Source organism: Anas acuta, chromosome 1, assembly GCF_963932015.1.
Source record: "Anas acuta chromosome 1, bAnaAcu1.1, whole genome shotgun sequence".
Taxonomy (NCBI): Eukaryota; Metazoa; Chordata; class Aves; order Anseriformes; family Anatidae; genus Anas; species Anas acuta.
The window spans coordinates 132,444,139-132,466,380 of record NC_088979.1 but is presented as its reverse complement, the minus strand read 5'-3'; the positions used below and the strand labels follow the sequence as shown (position 1 = coordinate 132,466,380).

At 41.7% G+C, this 22,242-nt stretch overlaps 1 long non-coding RNA gene across 15 annotated transcripts in view; it reads left to right on the top strand.

The window, feature by feature from the left end:
• The first annotated feature begins 2,101 nt into the window (after positions 1 to 2,101).
• The window catches only part of LOC137842946 (uncharacterized), an 80,455-nt gene continuing 60,314 nt past the window's right edge, over positions 2,102 to 22,242 (top strand). For 5 of the 15 annotated variants that reach the window (XR_011089288.1, XR_011089284.1, XR_011089291.1 and 2 more), the window contains exons 1-3: positions 2,105 to 2,502; positions 13,889 to 16,381; positions 18,078 to 18,164. This is a non-coding gene — a long non-coding RNA (uncharacterized lncRNA). Of the gene's footprint in view, positions 2,503 to 7,380; positions 7,730 to 13,888; positions 16,382 to 18,077; positions 18,165 to 19,481; positions 21,140 to 21,159; positions 21,271 to 22,242 lie in introns of those variants that run through there. The other 10 variants (XR_011089286.1, XR_011089287.1, XR_011089301.1 and 7 more) reach the window with 10 other exon arrangements.

Below are 22,242 nucleotides of genomic sequence, written 5' to 3'. Positions count from 1 at the left end.
CCACAACGACATCCCCTTTATTCGTTCTTCCCTTGATCCTTACCCAGAGGCTCTCAACTTTGCCATCGCCGACCTGAAGTTCCACACAGTCCAGCCCCTGCTTCACATAATAATATATTATTAATAATATAATAATAATAATAATAATATATTAATATTATTGCATTCATACTCCTGTAAGGAAGATAAGTTTGAGGAATTTTTTTTTGTTAGTTTCAACATTTATGAAGTAATAAAGACGCCTTTTGTCAATAAACTGTTGTAAAGCTCTGGTTTAATGCCAAACCGTTAAATGACATTAGGTAGCTTTCCAGTGCTTGCAGTCTTAAGACTTTGACTTGGTTCACCAACTTCAAGGCAAATTAATGCCATCTGGGAATTTCCATATTTTGGCTGCTTTATGTCTGTCTAAATTAGGACCTCAGGAATAAGAAAGAAAACTGAAGAACGTATAGACCTCTGAGTTCAAAGATTTCTCCTACGGTGATTTATAAATGCTCCTTTAAGATTACCAGTGCAGCAGGTGAATGCCTACCTTCTAAAATCCCACCACTGTCAGGTTTGTACTCGTAGCCTTTCTTGGTCGTTACACTGTGAAAAGGTACTCAGACTGTTTTATTGTTTGCTTTTGTTTTATTTTGTTTTGTTTCATTTCTGCCATGTATGCAGTTTGCTAGACACTGTAAACAGGATTCAAATGAATAATAGAATGATTAAGGTTGGAAAAGACCTCCAAGATCACGTGGTCCAACCATCCCCCTACCACCAACATCACCCACTAAAGCATGTCCCTAAGCGCCAGGTCCAACCTTTCCTTGAACACCCCCAGGGACAGTGACTCCACCACTTCCCTGGGCAACCTGTTCCAATGCCTGATTACTCTTTCTGAGAAGAAATGTCTCTTAATTTCCAGCCTAAACCTCCCCCTGGCACAACTTCAGGCCATTCCCTCTAGTCCTATCACCTGTGAGAAGAGGCTGACCCCCAGCTCCCCACACCTTCCTTTCAAGCAGCTGTGAGAAAGAAATACGGTCTCTCCTGAGCCTCCTCTTCTCCAGACTAAACAACCCCAGTGCCCTCAGCTGCTCCCCACAGGACTTGTGTTTCATGCCCTTCACCAGCTTTGTAGCCCTGGATATGTTCCAGGGTTTCCATGTCTTTCTTGTATTGAGGGTCCCAAAAGTTTGGGACAGGTGGGACCCATTGGCAGCCATCACGCCAAGGCACCAAGTAAACCTTCCCATGGTCAAATAAACAAAATTCCTGTGACAGCACCAGCCTCCCAGGCATGTGTTAATCATCTGGGTCTTCCAGGTCCACTCAATATCCCTCCTTACACAGAAGGGACAGAGGAAAACACCACCTGAGCACCCACTCACTCCAGTAACTGCCACAATCCCTTGAAGCCCCTTTTGATAGCCCGCAGGCTTCTCTCAGCAATTTCATTGCTGCCAGCCTGACCTATCACTAAGGGGTAATAATCGGAGGGGTGAACCAAGTCACAGTTTCCTGGTAATGTCCCTGACCCAGGCGCCAGATAGGCAGTAAGAATTCACTATATATATTCTGGCTGACATATGGGGCCCTCTGTTCCCCTCAGAAGGGAGTTGCCTACAACCATTATCCTTCTTTCCTTCTTGTTGGAGGAAGTCTTGAGGTGTGGAGTCGAATTCCTTGCCCTAGCCTTTCCCCCACATCCTCATCACACTGTCCCTCAAGCTCCAGGGCCTCAAACCTATTGCGTAAGGGCACGTGGGTAGGTGAGGTGGCTAGGGAGGGGGCTCACCTGAGATGCTTAGCAGGGACCTGTTTCAATTCCTCTCCTCTCTCAGGTCACCTCCCTCTGCCCGACAGTGACAGGGCAGGGGGTCCACCACTATTTGGGGTGTGTAACCCCAGTGCCTTTCTCTTAGGCATGGCAGGGAATGACTCTGGCAGTCTGACTTCTGCTCACACTCCTTGATGGTCGTTAATCTCTCCACCTCCTCCTCAAGCTCAGCCACCAGGCTTATCAGATACTCCCCCCGCTCGTACCTCACGCAGGCAGTATCTCTGTGACACACCACTGGCAGCGACACGCTGAAGCACTCCCTTCAGCCAGAGACCTGAACAGCTGCATCTTTGGGCAGGCGCGCGGTCTGGATCGCCACAGGTTTCCTAGCGAGCGCTTGCCGCCTGGTGGTGATCATGGCTGGGTTTGCTGGCTGGCTGGGTGGCAGCCGGCAGGTAAGCCGGTCTGTGGAGTGGGGAGGGATACTCAACCCTCCCTGCCCGCCCTGTTGGCTGCGCTCCCCAGGGGCTGCCTTTGTACGGCAGGGGGCTGCAGGCGCCGCCCGCGCCCAGTCAGCCGCCCTCATGAGGGCTGCCGGCTCCTGGCGGCTCCCTCGGGTACCTCGAGTACCTCCACGCAGGAGAACCGCCGTCTGCCACCATCCCCAGCCCCGCTGCAGCATGGGACTGCGTCGGTGCCGATCTCAGACTGTTCAACCTGCCGCTGAGCTGGTATGCTTTTGTTACATACATAGAGCCTACCTTAGGGTACCTTATGTAGATGGTGGTGTAAATATTTTTGTGTATTTAAACTGCAGTGTTTGGGGAAAGGTATGCTAGAATGGGTCAGAGTGAAGGTCCTGCAGCCCTGTTAGCCGGCCTGGCAATGGCCTGTATGAGGTGTTTGAGGCATGCAAGTAGGAGTAAGTGCACCAGAATAAGCCCAGGGTGAGATTTCCTACTTGCTTATCTTCATCCTTAGTTTGAACGCTTGTTTTGAAGTTCAAACTCACAACGCCATTAAAAAAAGCTGAAATACTTCGAAGGTCTCATGCTTTTAGAGCAGCACCAAGTGTTCCTTGTGTCTGCCATCCAAATGCCAGCTTCAGTTTTTCATTTCTTTTCCATGGGACAAAACCCTCTGGTCAACAAAAGCCATGCTCAGTGCAGACACTGCGAGATTGGAAAGGAGAGGTCTGAATTTCAGCCTGTAGGAGCAGCAAAACCCATGTAAATACAAGGGCAGCATCTTGCAGTGACCTGCCTGCTCGCAGCTGGGTGGGTAGGGAGACGCAGGGAGCTCTGCACAAATGCTTCTGTGCCTCTAGTTCATGGGGGTTTGCTTTCACTGCAAGATTTCCTTCGGGCTATTGTGAAACAGTTTTAAAACATGAGCGATAGGAAGCTCAGCTGTGGGATATGTGGGCCACTGATTCTGTAACAGTGGGTGCTGAATTCCCTTGTCTTCCTGAAGGATTGCTAAAGCCAGCACAGAAATATTTTCCCCTTTATGTGGAAGAGTTCCTCCCAGACTGTAAAATTTTCAGAAACCAAAATTAACTGGGAAGACGTGGAAAGAATAACCATGTTAATGGAAATCTCTTGTGCAGAAAACTTAAGAGTTTGATTCTTTAGTATTTTCTATTATAGATCAACTTATATCTCAAACAAAAACCCAACACATCACTTGAAATGGAAAAACAGGAACCTTTTCACTTAAAAATGACAGCATGTTGCAATCTCCCAATCCTAAAAAAAAAAGAAAAAGAAAAAAAGAAAATAACACAGAAAATGCATCAAATCCAATGTTTTCCATGAGTTGCTATTCCAGTGAATCAAAATATTCAGAAAAAAATAAGTGTACTTATATCACTTGGAGCCCAATTCTGACCAGTCTGAAAAAGCTGCCTTCTAGACAACTAAAATGTTGGCATAGTTCCCACAATCTCTTTGGTGCCAAAAGTTTGTGCAGTACATCTCCTGTAAGCATCAAAATGGAGACTAGATTTTGGACAAATGCTGCACCATTAGCAGCAAGGACCTATTCAGTAATGTGATTTCAGTTCTTTCTTTCTTTCTTACTGTTCTTTCAGTAATGGGATTCTCAGTCTCGGGGATTCATCAGAAGGATTTATCTGTCTAATAAAGTATGTCTACTCTGTCTATACTTTTAATGTTTCCTGATTAAAATAAAGCTGTTTATCTCTCTTAGCTTCATGGTTGCATGTAAACAGGGATTACTTCTGAAGGAATCTCCTCCCTGTTGCTGGTCTGTGCTATGTTCAGCATTCCTTTATGAACTATGACCACGCGAGGCTTGTGTCTGCCTAAACATGTGCAACTTGTTCAGAATTAAGTTAGAACACAGCAATAGTTACAGAACAGTCTGTTCTATTGTGGTTTTGTGTACAGGGATGTAATTTACCATTAATCACTAAGTAATACAAAACTAAATCTTGTATGGGGATGAAGGAACAAGATTTGACCATTCCAACATGAGCATTTTCTTTTTTTTCTATATTTCTTTCTTTTTCCTGCAGCATACAACATGCTGTGGATCAAGGGCAGCTATCATTGCAGTCATGGCATGGTAGTAGTCTACATCTGCTGGCTCCTGTCCTAACTAAAGACTCCCAGTAGTCAAAAATCAAAGTGGTGGTAAACATAATTTTTAACCTATAAGGAAAGGAGAGTACCTTCTTTCCCCCCCTCTCCCCCCAATATGCTCTCATGTAATGCTTGAATCTTTTTTTTTTTTTCTTTCTGTATCTTACCCATTTTCTTTTCCTTTATTTTATCTTTAATTTATATCTCTATTCACATTTGGAAAGGCTCTTACAATATTTATGAGGTATTATTTATAGGATAGGGAATGTCTTATGAAAGTCTTGCAGATTTTCTTCCTTGCTGATATATTTAAATACATTAATTCTCCCTTCTTTTCTCCCTCATCTTTCCCCAGCACATCACACTTCTACATTGCTTTCCCTTGCTTTAGTAATCTTTCTTTTCCTTCGTTTTCCACCTTTTCTATACTGAAGATATGCTCACTTTTTCCTCTTTTTCTTCCATTTTCTTTATCCACCTTCTCTTTCCTTTGCATGTTTGCTTCCTTCTTACTTTTTTTTTTTTTTTTATTTTATTTTTACTGATGATCCTTTCTTTCTACTTATTTTTTTCCCCAGGGCCTCAGATGCTTTCTTTGCTATCCCTCTGATCTACCAGATTTCTTGTCATGCTTATTTTCTTGGCTTATCAGCTTGATGTGCAGACTGATCCCAGGCAAACCACTGGTCTGATGCTATGCTGAGCTCCACTGGAGTAGGCTGGGAAGATGCAATAAGGCGAGTGCAAATTGGGGCTTCATGGCAGTGCGAGGCATCCTTTGCCTGCAAAGTAACAGAGAGAGCAGAGCTCTGCTTTTCTGTGCTCTTCTGTCTGCTGCATGCTCTGTTCTGAAGATGGTCTTTCCTTCACCTTAAACTGAGGGGAGGCACAAAAGAGCTATTTTATGCCAAATAAGTCCTTCCTTTGCAGCCCTCTTTTTTTTTTTTTTAGAGGTGTTAACAACCTGGTCAGGTGCTGCACATCCTCAGGAAAGGTGCATACAAAAGTTATGAATGTCAGTCTAAAAATTGCATAGACTCTATGCCAATTTCTTATTTACTAAATTATCAGTGAAGACATAGACTTGGTTTCTGAACCTGAAAAGACATCTTTTTCTCATTAAAGGCTGGACAATACATTTTGTAAATTGGAGAGCAGAGACAAGATTTCTTAACCATGCTGCAGAGGTTGAGGTGTGAGGTTTTTGGTCTGATAGTTTCAGTCGCAACATGGAAATAATAAGCAAGCTGCTTAGTATGCTGTCATATTTGAGGAGACAAAAACATACAGTTTTTAAGCCCATATGCTGGGATTGCAGGCTGGCAGCCTCTTCACCAATGTTCTGTACAAGTGCTTAAGTACTAAAGGTATTTAAGTAAAAATCATTTCTTTTGAAGATTAGATAACAAATTGCAGAATGTTAGGTACTCAGTTTCAGATTTAAGCTCAACAGACTCAGTGGTTCTGTGGATGGACAAACTTCTCTATGTTTGCATCTATGGACAACTAATATGTAGTGATGTTATTCAGCCTTAATCTTATGTCGTTTAACTAGTATATATTTTACATAAACAGTTTCTCTCTATTTTCCCTGACACAGCTTCATAGAATCATAGAAACATAGAATATTCTGAGTTGGAAGGGACCCGTAAGGATCATTGAGTCCAACTCCTGGCAACACACAGGTCTACACAAAATTTTAGACCATGTGACTAAGTGCACAGTCCAATCGCTTTTTAAATTCAGACAGGCTTGGTGCAGTGACTACTTCCCTGGGGGGCCTGTTCCAGTGTGCAGCTAACCTCTTGATGAAGAACCTTTTCCTGATGTCCAACCTAAACCTCCCCTGCCTCATCTTAACACGATTCCAGAGGGTCCTATCACTGGTGACTAAAGAGAATAGGTCACCAGCTTCTCCACTCCCCCTTGTGAGGAAGTTGTAGACCATGATGAGGTCCCCCCTCAGCTTCCTCTTCTCCAGGCTGAACAGGCCCAGTGACCTCAGCCGCTCCTCACACATCTTCCACTCTAGGCCTTTCACCATCTTTGTCACCCTCCTCTGGACACTCTCCAACAGTTTAATGTTCTTCTTGTGCTGTGGTGGCCAGAACTGCACACAGTACTCAAGGTGAGGCCACACCAGTGCAGAGTAGAGCGGGACAATCACCTCCCTCGACCAACTAGCGATGCCATGCTTGATGCATCCCAGAATACGGTTGGCCCTCCTGGCTGCCAGGGCACACTGCTGGCTCATGTTCAACTTGCTGTCAACCACAACCCCCAGATCCTTCTCTTTGAGGCTGCTCTCCAGCGTCTCATCACCCAGCCTGTACCTATAGCCAGGGTTGCCCCATCCCAGGTGCAGGACCAGCACTTGCTCTTGTTAAACTTCATGTGGTTGGTGATTGCCCAGCTCTCCAATCTGTCCAGATCTCTCTGTAAGGCCTTTCCACCCTCATCAGAGCCCACAACTACTCCAAGTTTGGTGTTGTCAGCAAATTTGCTCAGAACACCTTCTAGTCCTACATCCAAATCATTTATAAAAACATTGAAGAGGACTGGCCCTAAAATGGAGCCTTGAGGGACCCCACTAGTGACCGTCCACCAGCCAGATGCGGCCCCATTTACCACAACCCTTTGAGCCCTGCCTGTCAGCCAACTGCTCACCCATCATGTGATGTTTTTGTTAAGTTGTATGCTGGACATTTTGTCCAGTAGGATCCTATGGGAAACTGTGTCAAAAGCTTTGCTGAAGTCCAAAAAGATCACATCAGCTGGTCGATCAATTGATCAACTTGATGGGTGATCTTATCATAAAAGGAAATCAAATTTGTTAGGTGGGACCTGCCCCTCATGAACGCATGTTGGCTGGGACGAATGACCACATTGTCCCCCAGGTGTGCTTCAGTAATTTCAAGAATCATCTTGTCCATAATTTTACCAGGTACTGACATGAGACTGACAGGCCTGTAACTGCTAGTGTCTTTTTTCTTGCCCTTCTAGAAAATTGGGACAACATTTGCCAGCTTCCAGTCTACTGGGACCTCTCCAGATTCCCAAGATCATTGAAAAATAATTGAGAGAGGTCCTGTGATGGCATCAGCCAGCTCTTTAAGCACCCTAGGATGAATCCCATCCAGACCCATGGACTTGTATGGATCCAGGCAGAGCAGCAAATCCCGCACACGTTCAGGGACAGTTGGGAGTTTGTCATTCCCATCGTCATGGTCCTCCCGCTCAGGGCACCCAGGGTCCCAAAGCCCATCATTAGCACTGAAGACAGAGGTGAAGAAGGCATTAAACGTCTCTGCTTTGCCTATGTCCTTGTCTCTGAGGAGACCTTCCCCATCAGGTAGTGACCTATGTTTTCTTTGGTTCTCCTTTTTCTGTTCACTTATCTAAAAAAAACTTTTTTATTGTCTCCCACAGACAGGACCAGCTTCAACTCTAGTTGGGCTTTGGCCCCATGAATTTTCTCCCTACAAACATGAACAGCATCCCTGTATTCCTTCCTCGTTGCCTGACCCTCCTTCCAGCAGCCATACATTTTCTTTATGTTTGGCTCCAGTAGAAGATCCCTGGTCAGCCAGGCCGGCCTTCTGCCCTGCCTGCCTGACTTCTGATATTTTGTAATCACCTGATCTTGTGCCTTTAGGAGGCAGTGCTTAAAAACCAGCACTGATGGACACCAATGCCTTCAAAAGAAGTTTCCCAGGGGACCTTGCTGACTAGTTCCCTGAGCAGCCTGAAGTCTGCTTTCCCCATATCCAGGGCTGAAGTTTTGGTGGCAGTTTTCCTTCTGTCACCATAAATTCTAAACTCAACCACTTCATGGTCACTATGACCGAGACTGCTGCCAATTGCCGTGTCTCCCAAAAGACCCTCTATGTTTTCCAGCAGCAGATCAAGGATGGCACCTTTCCTAGTTGGCTCCCTTAGCACCTGCACCAAGAAGTTATCATCTAGGTGCTTTATGAACCTCCTGGACTTCCTCATGTCAGCCATGTGGTGATCCCAGTTGATGTCTGGCAAGTTGAAATCCCCTGTAAGGACAAGGGGAGTTGATCTTGAGGCATCTCGTAGTTCTGCAAAGAACAATTCGTCAGCGTTGTCGTCCTGGCCAGGTGGTCTATAATAGATTCCCACTGTGACACCCCTTTATTTGTTTTTTCCTTAATCTTTACCCAGAGGCTCTCAATTTTGCCATCCCCAACTTAAAGTTCCACGCAGTCCAGCCCATACTTTGCATACATCGCCACCCCGCCACCTCACCTACCCTGCCTGTCCCTCCTGAAGAGCCTGTAACCATCTATTGCAGCACACCAGCCACAGGACTCATCCCACCAGGTTTCGCTTATGCTGATGATGTCGTAGCTGTGGGACTGGGCCAAGACTTCTAGCTCGTCCATTTTATTCCTCATACTGTGTGCGTTTGTGTAGAAGCACTTCAAATAGGCTTCCTTACACACAGCACCTCGTGGAGCTGACCAAAGGACCTCACTGGCACACAGTCCCTCTGATTCTAGCGCACCATCCCTTAGGTCATCACTGGCATGCCTGGTTTTATCCCCTTCCCCCTTCCACTCTAGTTTAAAGCCCTGTCTATCAGCCCTGCCAGCTCCTGAGCCAAAATCCTTACCCCTATCTGAGAGAGGCGCATCTCATCTGGTGACAGCAGGCCTGGCGTCACGTAGACCTTCCCATGATCAAAAAACCTGAAGGTTGGTCGCACCAGTCCTGAAGCCACATCCTAATGTGGTGAGCCCACTTATCAGCATCAATCCCCCTATCGGAACAACAGAGGCAAACACAACCTGTGCCCTTTAAGTAGTTGCCCCAAAGCCCTAAAGTCCCTTTTGATCGCTCTCGGACTTCTCGTTGCTACCTCGTCATTACCAGCCTGAAAGACCAGTAGCAGGTAGTAGTCAGTGGGCCATACCAGGCACTTGACTTTCTTAGCTAAGTCTCTCATCCAAGCCCCGGGAGACAACAGACTTCCCTGTTGGTTGGGTCCGGTCGGCATATCGGGCCCTCTGTCCCTTTCAAAAGGGAGTCCCCCATGACAATAACCCTTCTGTCTTTCTTGACAGACGATGTAGCAATGCGGGGGTAGGTTGCCTTGCTTTAGGCACCCTCTCCAACTGGGACAGGCTTTCGTCTACTTCATTGTTCTGACTGTCGTGTTCTAGACCCTCGTACCTGTTACATAAGGGTAGATGGGAAGGTGAGGTGGGCAGGAACAGGGCTCGCCTACCACCCTGAACAGGAACCTGCCTCTATTCCCCGCCTTGGCCTAGGTCTCCTCCTGCTGCCTGGTGGGATGGGGGAACTTTTGTCTTCTGCATGGCAGGAGACACTTGTGCTGTGGCAGGCTCCTGAGTCTGTCTCAGAAAGGGCAGAGTACACCTCCACCAGTCAATCTCCCTCTCTGACTCCCTGATGCTCCTGAGCCTGCTCACCTCCTCCCGAAGCTCCACTACCTGTTTGAGCAGCTCTTCAACCTGGGCACACCTCCCACAGGCATACCCCTTGCTGCTGCTGTCGGATATGGACAGGAGACTCGGGCACATCCTGCAGCCCATGACCTGGACGGCGGTGTGTTTCCCCAAGCTCTCCATCTAAGTAGCCACATTGGTGACTGTGGCTGGAGAGGCCGCAAGAGATGCGGAGGCCATGGTTTTCTGCCTGGTTGATACCATGGCCAGGCGCTTCGCAAGCAGGTTACAAGTACAGGTGGGAAAGACCGCTGTGGAAGAGTGGCAAAGGACCCTCCCTGCTCACCCTGCCTGCGCAAACATCTATTGTAGCTTTACGAATTGTCTGCATCCTTCAGAGAGGCTTAATTCTGTCGAGCTGTTGATTTTGTGGTTGATTTTGTGGAATTGGGGGTGTTCCAGGATTCACCTATCCTGATCAACGGTGATAAGTTTCCTAAAACTGATTTCTCCAAATGACAAGGACTCTCACATCATTGTTCAATTTCACAGGAATGAACTATGGCTGTCTGTGTGTTCATGTTTTCTTACTAAAAGCAGTGGGTATTTCTGTATCGTTATTTTCCAGAATATCATCTTCAGCTACAGGGCTGTTCGTAGCTTACAGAGATGACTCTGACAGTCCCAAAACTGTGACTGTGGCTTAGGCAGATAGATCTCTCCAGGCTGGTAAAGGCTTTGTTCTTCAGGCTGTGAGCTCTATCTACATTTGATTTGCTTTTTTGTTTTTCCTGCTGAAAACAATAAGGATGCTCTTTGGACAGCCTGCTTTGGAGATGAGTATACCAGTGATAAAAACTGACCCAGCATATACAACTTAATGTTGCCTTCTGGGGCAATGAACTGTCAAAGAGAGCACTTAGGGGGTTTTTAAAGCATGTTCAGAGAATTTCATATGTGAACGTTAGGAAACTCCTCACAAATAGCATGGGCTCTGACACTGCATACTAGTTAGCAAGATATTTGAGCACATCTAACTGTGTGTGATGTTGAATGCATGTGCCCAATAACAATCTTCCTAAGTGAGAGGCTGTGTTATTATATCTGGTCTAAAGGACTAGGAAATGATTTAGTAATGGCAATTACTAAATAACAAATATTAACATTATAATAACATTATAATATTAACAAATATAAAAAAAATACTAATAAGGAAAACAAACTTGTTAGTGCATTTATTGCACAAATATACTTGTCCATAAAGTATATGTGTCACAAATGTACTTGTCACAAAAATACTTGTTCAAGCAGGACCCTGGACAGTTTTCATCAGTTTTTGAAGCATTCCACTGGAACAGCTATGCTAGTCAGAGAAGAAGCTCTTCTTGTACATGATCCTTTCTTCAAAAATAGCTATAAGTGTGTTTGTAGGAAGCACTTTTCTGCTTATTTTTCTCTATTGAAAAGCTTTAATTTATAACTTTTGGCACTAATTTGATACTTAGAAGAGATGATATTTTAAAAGCTTATTTGTAATAAGTCAAAACAGAACAGTGTGTCAGAACAGTGAGGAAACTTAGACAATTATGATTAACATCAAGGAAAATTTCTGTTTATGGCCAAACTGAGAGCATCAGTCTCCTGTCAAAACAATTAATTAGATGTCTAGAGCGCTCAGCTGAGGTATGAAGGATCCCTGGTCTAAATTACACATTTGGAAGGGAATGAGACATGTACAAGTATGTTAGCAACCTAACTGTAACTGTTTGCTCTACTGGCTTTCTTCCCTTCCTTCTCGTGATAGAAGTTCCTTGTTTCAACTTGCTGTTGAATAACACTCTTATGTAAACCTCATTTTCATGAGTTGAGAAGGACATTTTTTGCTTAGCTCTGGTTGGAAGGCTAGGCAAAAACATTCTCAATGGAGAATCGTTCACATTGCCTAAATTTATTTATTTGTCCAAATTCCTTACATTAGAAGCTTCTGCTTTCAGTGTTTCAGCATCTCCTTCTTAGAATTGCACCAGAAGATACTTGAATTAAATGATACAATTCTCCTGACAGGAAGATCCGCAATCCCCAGCAGCACTTACCTTAGCCTGTCTTACCTCTCCAGCAGATTTAACACTGAATAGGAGGAAGTCAGCAGAAGCTGCTGAGTTCCACCTGTAAAACAGTCATGAGAGCATCCATCTGTTGAGCTAATTGTAACCTTTTGATCCACCTTTGTTCCTTTTTTTTGATGTTAGAACAAATTGCCAGGCAGTGTGTGGTGGACCGTGAAATATATATGTTTTGAGGACAGGCACATAAAGACAGCAGGTATGGCTTTTGCTTGCTAGCACTAGGTTTTCCTTTTGTCCTACAATCACAAGAGAAACATGATGGTGTTGATTAGAGGGTGTAATTAATTGCCTTTTGCAAAATGGCTCCAGCACTGCTGGGGGCAGATTTCTGGTCTGAGGGCAGTAGGGCATTTTTTCATTGTAAGGAAGCAGAGATCTGGAGATCCTCTCAGAATGAACATGCTTCACTTATTGTTCACTCCTGTAAAGAATATTTACAAGTCAGGGCAAAAAGGGTAGCTTCCATGAATAAACAAAAATTTGTGTTGGGTGCTTGGCAGCAGTACTTATTGACCATGGGAAAATGAAGAATTGAGGGAATTAGTGCCTGGGTCCCAGGCTGAATGTAATGAATTCCCTGCCATGAGCTTGTGTATATTTATCAGTGGATTTAAGGTTGGGCAGCTCTGCTCCATACTATTCTTTTTGATGAAAGAATATCAATGCTCACACAGTTGTTCCACTTAGGTTATTTGTAGCATGAGTAATCTGAAAGTCTCTCTCCTTTTTGTGCTTTTCAGCATGCTTAAACTTTGCTTGGAGACAGGACACTGAATGAGATGGGCTACTAATCTGATCCAGCCTGACAATTCAAGTGTCATTTATCAGTTCATTTATCAGCCATATGAGAACTTAACTTAAATGACATATGGAAATGTACTGGGCAGAAAATCAAATTAAATTCAACATGTTTTCCTAAATCAACTTCTACTGTCTAGTACTCCTTGCAGAATATTAAAACTTATTCTGACACTTTTTGCTTCTGAGTTTTCTCTTGTTTTCCATACCAATTTAAAGCATTTATTTTAAATGACTCCCTCCAGCACTCACCCTTTTCCCTTTTATCCTTCTCTCCAAAGATTTGGGGTTGTAAATGCTTTGCCTCAAGCCTAACCTCTTCAGTTCTGCTCATCTAATCTAGTCATAGCTCTGACTCATGAAAGGAAGTTTAGCATATTTGGACCCACAGACAGTAGAATTTTGCATTTGGTAAAGCCAGTTCAAAAGAATGTATCATATTGCTGGCAAACATCTTTTGATTCACAGTTAGGATTAGGAGGAGCTCAACAGATTAGAAGAAATGCAATTCGTAGCTCATGAAGCACATGAGGAGGCCAACATTCAGCACAAGGAGGGTTGGAGCATATTTGCTTCAAAGAAGAAAGAGAGATGGCTGGGTTGCAGAAGAAGGCAAATTATTGAAGACTGCTCAGGTACTGCATGGGGCATTGTGATCTCAAAATAGAATTGTTCAAGCCACTGCAAGAAAAACTCATGGCAAATGTGTTAGCTAATACTGAAGCCAAACAGCTGAGGTAATATCACCTGAATTGTCAGGCTGCAAATAATAAATGAATAATTAAATAACAAAAAAACAAAGCCCACAAAATGATAAAACATAATGTCCACTTTTTTTTTTTCTTTCAGCTGTATGCCATCCTGTTTCTGGTTCCCAGTTCTCTCTTCAAACAATTATTTTCCTGCCTAATATTTCCCACTGATTTCTTTTCCCTCAGCCAGTCATGGTATTTACCCTTTTTCATCCATGAGAACTCATTTTCTGTCTCCAGCCTGTATGACCTGAAAAAGTTCAGTAATAATTACAAGGAAAAAGCATGTTTTTATTTTTAATGCAAATCCAATCTTTTGCACAATTACAGGAATAGTTTCATATTGACAATGAAACTATTGCCCCCCTCACCTGTTTCTCTGTTTTTTGTCTATTCACAGCTCCTCTGGCATTTTGATGGTTGTCTTGGTCTTGTGAAGTCTGTCCTTCTATTTAAAGGAGGGCTGACTAGCCTGTGGCTCATGCGCCTTTTGTGGCTCATGTGCACCTCACTGACTGGCACTGTGTCTCAGAGCTGTGTGGATGCAGAGCTGCTGCCCAACTTCATTGCTCCTGAGGAGTTATCCCACACTGAGGAGGTGAGACTGTTGAGGATGTAGCATCAGCTAGAAAGTGAACCCTTTCAGAGTTGTTCCTTTCTCTTGGTTTGGTGGCCGTGTTTGTGTCTGATGTCTTGTGGCTTGTAGTGGCACAGTGATTTTGACATGAAGCTTGTAGCATTAGCCAGGTTGGCCACTCCTTATTTTAATCCTAAACATAAAAGCAGCCCAAAAGTCCTTGAAGCATGTCTTACCAGCAGTTAAGCATTTAGAAGGTTTGTTAATACATTCTTGAAATATTTGTATGGATTTATTTTTTTTTAATTCACTTAAAGACTTGTACAAGTAGACCTTTCTTCATCATCTTCCTTTTGTATGTGGGCAGCTGTTACACTACTATTCAGTACAGGAATTATCATTATTTCTAGTGAGGAAATTTTGCAAATTCTAGCAAATTTTGCAAATTCTAGCAAATGTCAAAGCCAGCATACCTTTATGCTTGAATAAATGTCCATATTACCAGCTTATATTGGTGTCGCTATTTCTATAGAAGTCATCACTGGAAATAAATTTGTCTGAACCAATAAAAATAATTTCACAACATCCAAGTACCGGGAATTTGGGTTGCATAATGGTTTTGCACAGCCTCAGTTTTCCATTTAGAAATGCTGAAAATCTAAGTTTGCACTATTTAGATACAAGTGGAATTTCCATTCAAAATAAACAACTATTTTGTTGGAAAAGAAACTTAACTGAAAAGTTTTCATCCCAATAACAGTGTTATATTATATTAAAGAAATAAACAGCTCCTGTTTTCTTCTGTGTAATTTATCTGCAGGTGATATATAAGGTTGAAAAGTGGCTGATTCAGGAAAAACTGATAAGCATCATTCTTGCCATGATATCCATCTCTGGCAGCTTGCTCTGAGAGGAAGATGCCTCTCTGTTGTCTTTTTCCCTTTCATTTTCTCTTTTCCTTCCTCTTACATGTAGCTACCTTTTATAAATAAGAAATGAAGTTGCTTTTCTTGCAACTGCTTTTGATGTAGGTTATAGGAAATTTCTGAAAGTATGTATTTTTATCTCTTTTCATTGCCTTACACTAAAGGCAAAGTCACATTCAAAACCTCCAAAGCAAAACTAGGAGACAGAGACAACTACTTAGGCAATATGTTTGTTAGGTTTTTTTTTTACTTAGATGGAAACAAGTTCATAAATCCTTAACTATCCCTGCAGACTCTTGTTTACAATGAAAAATAAGGGTCTCTCTGACAGTGCATCCTACTTTCAAAACATCTTTTCTCCTATTCTTTTTCTAAGCCACAAAGATACAAGTTTGTATGGTAGGAATGAGACTTTATAAGGCAGATATTGGACTTCAGTGCTCATCCTCTAGCAAAAATCAGCATTAATTGGAAATGCATAGCCTGCCTGGTACTTTGCATACTCTAATAGAACTGCATTTGAATTGTATTGATGTAAACTTTGTCATTCACAGATGTCTAAAAAAAAAAAAGTGATTGATTGAAAGGGTAGTTTCCTACAGAGGTACACTGATAATGAAGCACATGAAAAGTCTGCCCTTGAAATTGTGGGTCTGTCATCTCAAAATGTACCTATTTAAATACATTTTCTTTTACGTCACTGAATGCTTACGAAAGACTCATGTTTCATCTTTGCCCCTTCTTTGAAGTTGAAAGCAAAACTCTCCATCTGATGTAGAACCTGAATAATTTTAGCTGAGAGAGCCATTCTATTCCTTGTTTCTCTGTTATTGCTCTCATGACTGCATGCAGAAGGTGATGTGAGGACAGAGAAGCTCTCCCAAACTACTCTCAAAGGTAGGTGTGTGCTGCAGACGGATTGCTTCTCTAGTTACATTGTGTTATGTCAACAATGATGCACATATCACAAAATGTTAAGTAATTTTATAGCCCTTGTCAGAACTGTACATAAAATGAAAGCAGTGCAGAAGAGAGGTGCTCATTCTGTCAAATGAACAAAGCCACCTAAAAATTCTAATTATATTTTAAAGTAGCTTAATTTGCCTTTGCCACCCCATCAGCATATTAATCTCTGGAGGAGAAGGAATGGAATGGAAGATCTGTATAGCAGCAGAACTATTGATGTGATGGACAGGAGCCATGAAGTCACTTAAATGGCTACCTGTAATTGAAGTTAGCCAGCTGGATGTGAATATGTAAGACTGTGTTCTTCACCACTAACATCTTTAAAGATGTGAGAGTGACTGCAAGCTCACATGCATCTCCTTTTGACATCATTTATTTTATTGATGGAGTGAAGAATTCATCAGACATATCCTCTGCACAAAGGGTAACTGCTGATTTTAGAGTTTATAAATGTGGTGGTTTTTTTTTGGTTTGCTTTATATTTGTCTTTTTATATTTGTCTATTTATATTTATATATTTGTATTTGTCTACTGAAGCCAAGCCGCAGCCTATTAAATCACCTTTACAGGTGAAGAAATTCCTAGCTTTAACAAGGAAGGACTACAGCTGATGTCATTGATTAACACTTTAATATCGTCGCACATCCTGTCCTGTCCTTCCACTGCAGAGATGGGGAATTATGTACCAAAACTGTTGTGTGCTTGGAGCATCCCCACTGAGATTGTAGGTTGTGGTATAAAATGATAGCAGTGCACTGTGTGAGAAAAAGATTGCATTCAATGGTTATCATGGGACAACAGTGAACAATGAAAGAAAGGTGAGCTGGTAGCTCTCTATATACCACACAGCCAAGAAAAGTCTGTTTTGGGTTCTTCATTTGTGAGGTACTCTGATACAGCAGAAAGATAACACATCTTCTCTAGATATAACTTCACAGAGTAAAAAGCACTACAGAGTTACTGACACCACAAACATTTTCTTTGAAGATAAATGATTATCTTCAAAGATAATCTTTGAAGATAAATGATTCACAGATATGAAATAAGGAATGTGATAGCTTTTTTCAGTCATGAAAATGGTATTTTTTATATAACTCAAGGGTATAAATAAATTAGGAAGTAGTCAAATGCATCTAATAAAAACCACAGAGTATAGATTAAAGAAATAAGAAAACTCCTTGATAAAAACAAGTATACAGACAGAGAAATATCTCCCTAGGAAATAAGTGGAACCCCAATGAGGCACATTAGAGGCCAGAATGCATAAAGCACTAACATAGTGGTACAAGGGTTAAATCAGGAGAGGTTGTAGGTGTCATGAACATAAATGGTCTGAATATCTTCAATAAATTATGTGCTGAAATTTTTCACTTCAGATTCAAGTGATTTTCTGAGTTTTGCTTAACCCAGAATAGCTTAAAGGAAAAATGAAGAAGGCAATGCTTTCTAGTTACAGTTTTAACTTTGGAAATTTAACCTTACCTATACCAGATTTTGTCCATGTTTTATTTTGTCTTCTAGAACAAAACATTTTACTTAAGGTTCAATCAAAACATTTCTTCTTTGCAATGTTTTACTCAGTATGTTTTTCTTGAACTGAAGGATGATTTCGGGAGAGAATGGCCAGTGTTATTAGACTGGTTTGTTTTGTGTGATACACGCTGAATTTGTGATTTCCTCAATGGAGAAAAATATTGTTTTATATAAATCCCAAATACTTACTAATTTTAGTGAGTGATTCAGACAGTTAATGAAATGCAGTTCCATTTCAGACCATTTCTTTATATCACTAATCTATGTTTTAATTTTGTGGTATTTTCCTTCTCTTTCTTGCTCGTTACTCAGTGTTTGCCTTTCAGACATCAGCTCTCCTCCATTAGTGCTCCCTCTCTCTCATTCCAGTATTACACTACTATGTAACTTTGCTTTCCCAAAAGCTTAGAAAGAAATGTCAGTTGCTTTTGCCATCTTCCCTTTTAGAGGGAAAAAAAATCCGTGGAAAACTATTTTAGAAAGACATTTTCATAGAATGGACTGGGTTTGGGGAAGGAATAAACTGTTCCAAATTCCTCTGTAAACTACTAAATACTCTTTATTTTTGCTGACATGTCCATTTGCAGTTGCTGACCTGGAAGTGACAGCTCCTAATTTCAAGCCTTAAGGTGTTCTCTCTGAATCCTCAGCTGCAATGGCTTGCTGACAGAGAGGTATGGTGGCATCATTATTTTATTGTTTACTGTACCAGCCAGCATTATAGAATTGTCATTTCATTATTTATGGAAGGCTCCAGAAATGGGAGGGAGGAAATAGTCAACAGTGCAGTGCTACTACCTACAGCTCCCTGCTAGTGACGCTGATGGGGTGTAAAGCTGCTGCCCATCATTTTGCAAGCAAGATCTATTGTTGCCTGGTATAGAGAGGAAGAGAATTATAGTGACAAACGATAATGTTGTTGACTCCCTGGTAAGAAAGTGGAAGCTTTATTGCTCCACAATCAAACAAACAGCTTCCTTTGTATCTAATGAATAGGTTCAGCTCTAAGTCACGCATAATCGCAGATAAACCCTGCTTAATATAAAAACTCAAAGCAATTAAACTCCCCAAACTCCATCAGTTCTTTCTAGGTGACATTTGTTACATAAATTGCAAAAAAAAAAAAAAAAAAAAATTACATGCAAATGTCTGGTAAAAGATTGGATCAGAATGATTCATTCTGAAGTGGAAGCTCTGAATACAATTAATAATGACAATGTTATTCCCATGATTGCTTTGGAATTGTAGTGTGATTTTACATAGACGTTTGAGTTTAAGGTGCTGCATTTTTTGGTATTTATCTGCTTTGGATATTGGCAACTATCAGGGAATTGGAGCTTGCAAGAACTATGTTGCTGACTTCAGTGTGCACTACGAACAGGCCCTGAAGACATTTCAGAAGAGCAAGGGAGGAAAATGGCATCTTTAAAGTCTCTTGGTTGAAGGGCGTGCATAAGCTACATAGGAAGAAGTTAAAGGCTGTGTGCCTGTGTGGTAGTTTGTTTTTTTTTTTTTAATAACAACAACAACAACAACAAAACAACACACATCCACTGCCACATAAGAAACAGGCAAAATCCAACTTAGGTAAGCTGTCCCTTTTCTGAAGGGTATATTTCTAAGACTTCTTCAGGAACTCCTCCCTAATCACTACACGTGAACTATCTACTGTAATACACAATAAATGTTTGTTCATTGTCTTTTGTATTATAAAAACAAGGAGTTCTGGTTGAGGAGCGGGAGTTGCAAAAGCTCCCTGCTGAAGTAAGGAGCTGTATAATACTTGGCTAGACACTATGAAAATTCTTTTGCTTAATGTAACAAAAAAGAGAACGCCCTCCCCTTCTCGCCTTCTGCATCTCAGTTGCCTCTTTTGTTCAAAGACACTGCTGCAAAGCTCATGTAACCATCTCCTGATAAGTTGCTAAACTAGTGTATCAACATCCTGCCTTCCTGTCTCACGCTGGGCTAACATGACCAAATAAAAAAAGAAGTTGAACCACAATGCTGAGGAAGACTATGGCCTTCATCTTCACAACCATCAGAGGGACAGAGACGACCCCCTAGCAACAGTGTGCGCAGTCGCAGAATATACCAGGATGTGCTGCGTAATCCCGGAATTACCAAGATATAAAAAGGGACCCTGGTGGGGGTGAGGTGTGCACCATTGGTGGAGCCAAGACTCCCCGGCCACCCAGCGCTGTTTTGCTTGCTGTTGCTTACTCAATAAATTCCTTTCTATTATTAATGCAATGCTCTCTGAAAATTAATTAAGGGGGCAGTTTATAACATCTACCACCGCTAGTCGCAGTGATAGTCTAGCCTTACATTGTCTAGCACTGCAGGGCTCAGTCAGCTCTTTCATGTGAGCTGAGAATAACTCAATAACAAAAAGCTCTGTGTATACACTGACTTTTCCACCATTTCTGGCACCAAGAGACGTGTACCAATGCTATTGTTAAAGCATGTGCTCTCCCCAGAAGCTACTTACAGAAGGTATTGAAGTTTCAGCACTGTGGTTAGTAGATTTGGGTCTATTATTTTACTGCTCTGCCTATCCATGACTGTAATGATTTTTTTTTTTCATCAATATGTTTTCAGTGTAAATGAACAATTATATTTCATGCCTCAGGCAATTTAATTTCTCATTACCACATTAAATACTAAAGGCTGTTTTCCTGCCTCAGATCCACATCTGTCACCATTTGACTAAAAAAGTCTGTCTGCTTTGGAAGTCAGTGTGATATCAGACTGAGTCACCATCAAGCTAAAATTTAGAACATGGTTCTAGCATTCCTGATAATGCTGGCAAAATAAATGTAACTCTTGTGCGGTGTTTTTGTTTTGTTTTGTTCTGTTTTTTGGAAAGACCTTGGGGTGGCATAGATGAGGTTTATGAGAAAAATCCATAAAGAATTCCTATCTCAAGGAAAAGAAGACTTTGTTAGAAATAAATAGCAGTAAAGATAATGATTAGGGATCATACCCTTGGCATGCATCACTTCAGCTTTGTTCACATCAGTGAAAACTTTGTTCATTTATTTCAGCCAAGTTTGTTTCTAGCGGTATATTAGAATTTACTTGTGTCCTTCATTTCCTTTTGAAATACGAGTGGATGCTTCAGGGTAGAAAGTCAGTTTTCAAGGAGCTGAGGTTTAATTGTACAAGTCATTTAATCGAATGTGCTGCTTTTAATTACCTTTGGTGTAAAGGTAGGATACAGAAAAGTGCATGTGTCATTTAAAATATTTTTATATTAACCTGTGGAAGTTATCAAACACTTCCAGTGTACATAAGGACATATCTGTTTATCTGAATAGGGGACAAGAGAGATACGGTTCCTATCACTAAGCTATCTGTGTACTGGCTAACAATGACTACTTTCCACTCTCCTCCTTGTGTGCTGTATTCTTTATATTAAAGCAGAAAAACATTTTCAAAACACACAGAGGTTGCAAGATCTCAGCCTCAGTGTTTCCTTTCATAATCAGCAAAGAGAAGCAAGTAAAAGTGAGTGTGTGGTGGTTGTTTTTAGTATAGCTGTGCTTTGCTTTCTGTCAGAATGAGAATCTCCACTGCGGGCGTTGAGCTTGCTTGGTGATTTCACAGATGCCTTTTCAGGGAGCAACTGAGGTGATAAGATACAATTTTTAATGCATTAATTGGCAGGGTAACAAGCACCACTTACTAAGCAAAGCCACCTTCTGACTGTTGGATGATTTTCTGAACAGCCCTCTGGTGTACAGTGAAAATCCAAGGAATGAATCCACCATTCATACCGTGAGTTTTACCTGCACTTCCCTTTTTCGCTTTTCCTAACACGTCACTTTTATGGCAGTCCTTCCTCCATTTGTTTTGTGTGCCTTCATTTTAAAGACTGTCCAGTTTCCTGACAGCCTCATATTTGCATACCCAACTTGTCACTGTGATGAATGTGAATGTCTACAAAATAAGAGAGAATCACAGAGAAACTCTGTCTGATACTTCAGTAGATGTTGTTTTCTTTCAAGTGATGAAATTAAATTTGTTTTGTTCATTTCTGGAACAGCAGATGCCAGCCATTTGTGTGACTATCAATCCCTCAATAGAGATCATTAACAAGCCTTCTCTAGGCTTTGCATATTGTTAGTGTAAGGCAACGACTCTGTGGGCATGAGTCATTATTTCACAGATGCTAATGTAAAGATTGCTTTTCTCATGGATCTCTACAATCAACATTCTATAAAATAAAACTCAAGTCTGATGAAGTACTGTTAATAGAAAAATATAGACTGTTGGTTAAGATAAGGGATATATGAACAGAATCAGTGCCATGTGTTCCTCAGCTCCATTTTGATGGAACTGAAGCACATCTCATCTTTACTTCTTGTTGGGATTTGCATACATGAGGTCTTTGGGACATCCTTGTCCTCCAGCAATGGAAGAGTGGGCCCTTGGGTCTCTGTATAAAGAGTACACTCTCTGCTGAAGGGGCAGACAGAAAGTTTCAGGGAAAGGAGAGTAGAAAACAGAAGACAAGAACTTGGGAACAATTCAAAGATGGGAGGAACAAATATGGCTCTTTTCTTCTGTGATTCTCATTATTTAAGCTCATAGCTGCTCTAGAGGTGCTGTCTTAGTGCTTAGTAATAAAAGTATTTAATCACTTCATGCTTTTCTTCCATGGTTCTGCTGAATTTATATTTGATTCTTATTAAGGAAGAAGAGGTTCTGACCTGTTCTTGGAAAAAAGATACTCTTGTTAGGAGGTTG